Source organism: Stegastes partitus, unplaced genomic scaffold, assembly GCF_000690725.1.
Source record: "Stegastes partitus isolate 25-593 unplaced genomic scaffold, Stegastes_partitus-1.0.2 Scaffold940, whole genome shotgun sequence".
In the NCBI taxonomy this organism is placed as follows: domain Eukaryota; kingdom Metazoa; phylum Chordata; class Actinopteri; family Pomacentridae; genus Stegastes; species Stegastes partitus.
Genome location: NW_007578671.1, coordinates 156,669 through 161,027, shown reverse-complemented (window position 1 = coordinate 161,027; position 4,359 = coordinate 156,669). Strand labels below are relative to the sequence as shown.

Here is a 4,359-nt window from a genome sequence, read left to right as displayed (position 1 = left end):
ATATTTTACAGACGTTTAATTCTACTGGACATTAACAGTAATCATACTGAAGGACAGCAGGAGGGAGGAATGTTTGAAACATGCTCAGGAAAAAAATAAAAGTGTCTGAAATAGAAAGAGGAGGGAGGTGAGGCTCCTCTTCCTGGTTCAGGTAAAACTCTTCCCAGAATATGTTCTTGTGTGTCCGTGCATGTGAGCGCGCTCATGTGCGGCGTTGCTCGGCGTGTCAGTACCTGTCAGCGTGCCGCGCTCACCACAGGGGGAATTTGCATTACAATGAATCTTAATAGCCATGTGCGGCATTGTGTGCTGACCTTGATTTATTCCCCGTATAAGTGGGTAAATAAATACGTTGGCGAAAGAGGGGGGAGCTGGAGAAAGCACATCATCGTCCCACGCGTGAGGAGACTGAGGGAGGAGGGGGGGTCTTAAGTGCAAATCTGGGCGGGCTGCTGAAAGCTGGCGGTTCTGGCGCCGAGCCCGCTCCGAACAATAACTGCAATTCTCCATTAAAAACAAAAAGCGTGCGTGGAGACACATTCTGACATTGTGGTTGTTAAAAGTCCCTTAAAATAGGAGTCAATACAGCGGATGGGTTATAATAAAGTAGCCGTGAGAGGTGCAGAAGCATCACTGGTGCCAGACTGGAGGCTTTTCTTTTCTTAATGGTTTCCCAGTTGAGCTTTTTTCCTGTTTCACCTGAAGAATTAAAACCAAACCTCAACGTGCCAGTTTTATGCTGAGTATGTTTCCTAATCAAAAGGTGTCTTGATTTTCGTTTTTCTTGTTGTAGAATTTCTCCGGGTGGTGTTTTAGTTGAAACTGAGTGTAAAATTTAATCATCTTACTGCTGCTATTGGTGATGACATCATATTAGTTGCTAAAATTCTAAATTACACAGAGAATGAATTGTGTTTACACTCACATTTCTGCATATCTAAAGTCAAGATGTGTGTTTTTGGCACTATGGGGAAGTTAATATTACCTGCATATGATCAATTCCAAAAGACAACATTTAACATCCAGTGATGGTTTCTGTGGAGTCTCCATGTTCTCCCCGTGCAGCGTGGGTTCTCTCCGGGTTCTCCAGCTTCCTCCAAAAAACATGTTGAGGTTAATTGGTGATTGTAAATTGTCCGTAGGTGTGAATGTGAGTGTGCTTGGTTGTCTGTCTCTAAGTGTAGCCCTGTGATAGACTGGTTACCTGTCCAGGTGAACCTGCCTTCACCCTGAGTCAGCTGGGATAGGCTCCGCCCCCCATGACCCTAGAGAGGATTAAGGTGTAGAGATGATGGATGGATGATGCTTTCTGTGATATCTGTACATTAGTAACTCATGGTTGGGAAAGATGATGCGATGTTCAGTTAAAGTCACTAAAACATTTAAATAATGTGTTTTTTCAATACTTGCATTTGCAGCATAAATAAATGAAAACAAACATGTTGCTCCACCAGCGTTTCCTTTCCCAAACTGTGATTGGACGGTTGATTTTTTGCATCAAGACTTCTGCTATATGCCCCAAATCGAAGTACAATAAAAGCTCGTTTTTGCTCAAACATGAAAACTAACGACTGTTTATTGCATCAACCTTTAGCAGGTTTATGCTGCCGTCTGCCAGCCCATGTGATGTGATTTTAATCACAAACCCTCAACATCCACCTCCTCCTTTTCGCTCATCTTGTTTTTTTGTTTTTTTTTTGTAATTTCCTTCTTTATCTTAACTTCTCTCCCATCGCCACATGAGTAGCGGTGAAAGGTTATCGCGGCTGGTCTTGACATGAACCGCCTTCTTTTGCATATTCACCTGATAAATTCATGTTGTGTACGGTTACCGTGGCTTTATCAGACACCTCCCTCCATATGTATGTTTGTGTGTGTGTGTGTGTTTTTTGTTTTCCTATCCTTTTTGTGTGTGTGTGTGTGTGTGTGTGTGTGTGTGTGAGAGTGTGTGTCGAACTCCCGGTTAATCTGTCAGAGACTTCAAAGTGCTCGCTGCCTCTCTCCTTGATGAACGAGCTGTTGCGATGTTTATCGTGACCTGCTTTTCAACTCAGGGGCTTCGCAAAAAAAAAGAGAAAGAAACATCAAGAGATGGAGGGATTAATGGGATAAAAAGGAGGAAGAGAAAACAGTCTGGGATAAATATTGCAAATAGAAGGAGTTTCTGGTTCCGGTGGAGGCCCAGAGAGTAGGACAGAGGAACACCATTGCCCCCAGTCTGTTTGTCTGCAGTGATACACACTGTATTGTGTGTGTGTGTGTGTGTGTGAGCATCTGCTTTGCTGAGCAGGTGTGTGTGTGTGTGTGTGTGGGTGTACTTTATTCTCTGTTGCTTTTAAATGCTGGAGTCACTTCCAGCCTGTGCAGAATATAATGCATATCAATTAAATCCTCAGTTTCCTGGTTGTTAATGCCACTTAAAAAATTAAGACGTTTATAGTGATTTTACACTCAGTGGCTAATTGCAGGTATTAAGGTTTTTATGCAGGAGGCAGCCGATGAAACATTGAGTACAATCGAACATTATTAAAAGGCCCATTTCAACGTGCCCTCCAGACATTTAGAAGTAATCTGCATCAAACCGACTTTCCCACAGCGAGTTTTTAACCAAAAAAAACAAAACAGTTTAGTGATTAAATTTCCTCAGTCATATGGAGACGCTTAAAGCTGCAGAGCGTCGCTGTGAATTAACTCGTTTACATCAATGTTCACTGATTGGAATCCTGTGTTTGATGTGCAGGTTTGAACTCTGACAAGTTTTGATACATCATGTGTTATACATACATATATATGTATATGTATATATATATATGTGTGTGTGTGTGTGTGTGTGTGTGTATGTATATAAATGCAAATATACTAAATTATTCCCATTGGTCTCACACTATTTCATTTGCAAAGAAAAGAAAAAAAGAAGACAGATATGAATATAAACAACAAACAATTATATGTAATTGTTTGTTGGACCAGGACTGAAAAATGGTCATTTAAACACAGCACAGATGGACACACACACACACACACACACACATCACTTGACATCCATTCATTTTAGGATTTGATTTTCACCAGAGAAGGTGTTTTAATATGAACACCAAATAACCAAGTAACCAAATATGAATGTAAATGCTGCAAGGTGGCTCTGTGGTTAGCACTGCTGCCTCACAGCAAGAAGCTCGCCGGTTTGCGTCCCGGTGAGGACACCTGGAACATGCTGAGGTTAATTGGTGATTGTAAATTGNCAGATAGAGAGGCCCCGAGCCAAGATGTAGTTTTATATCGTCTCTCATGGCCAGACGTATCTACACATCGCTGGAGGACGCTGCATGGTCGCTTTTCAGCAGTTCATTGAAAGCCTCACATGTCCACCCAGAAGGAGTCTTTCAATTTCTCAGCTCAAAATACTGCACGGATGGTTTAAATTTACCATGACGCTATAATCCCTGGTGTTAGCCCTGTTCTAACCCGGGCTGCTTTTAGTGTCTGGAGGTGTATTAGGTGCTGCCCACACTCCATTCAGGAAGAAGACTCTCTCTGGGATTGGACGCTAAGATAGATAGATAGTGCACTAGAAAGAAATGTTGCAGCGACAGTTTAAAAAAAACAAAACAATCATCGGCCGTAAAAGTGCTTTCTAGTGCAAACAATGAAAAAAGATCTGTAGTAAATATATATAAATAGGAACAAATAGATGGTAAAGTAATAAAAAATAGCTCCACAAAGGCAGCAGCTTTGGGTTTCAGGTAAACGACTGCGTGACTTTCTAACCTTTCTAACGTTCTCTGAGCAGCCATTGAACATGAAAATATCACAGAATTCACAGCTCAGCCATTGTTCTTTTAACTCAGCTTTTGTGATTTATAAACATAAGTACTGTAGATCAGAGGTGACTGCTGGTTAACTGCTGGTTAACTGCTGGTTAACATGTCGTCCAGTCACGATCTGTTGCACTGAAACTCAACAGGTGGCCTGAAAGCACAGCTCCCCATGTGGTCCTTATTGGTGAAATGGATTTTCACCATATGGGGCCTTTAGATTGAAAAAAAACAAAACAATAACCCAAAATAGTTGCCATAACAACACAGAGTCCTCCATTAGAGCATCATTTAGGACGTGTAAGATCATTAAGTTCAGCTGTTTGACTAGGAGGATCCTGGATGCTTTTGGCAGCACTTGATAAACATGAGAACACAATAATACCATACTAATAATACCATGAGGTGAACTTACAGGAGGACAGAACACGTTTTCTGTGTCATTAAAATGAGGATGATGAATAACTTCTAAGTGAGTTTTTTTCAGTAAAAAAATTCAATAAGTCATTAATGGCTTTGGGCTGCAGGGTGGCTCGGTGGTTAG

General features: G+C 41.3%; 1 protein-coding gene across 1 annotated transcript in view; it reads left to right on the top strand.

Annotated features, from left to right (window-relative positions):
- The window catches only part of epha8 (eph receptor A8), a 130,734-nt gene that overhangs the window by 87,051 nt on the left and 39,324 nt on the right, over nucleotides 1–4,359 (top strand). The window lies entirely within an intron of this gene.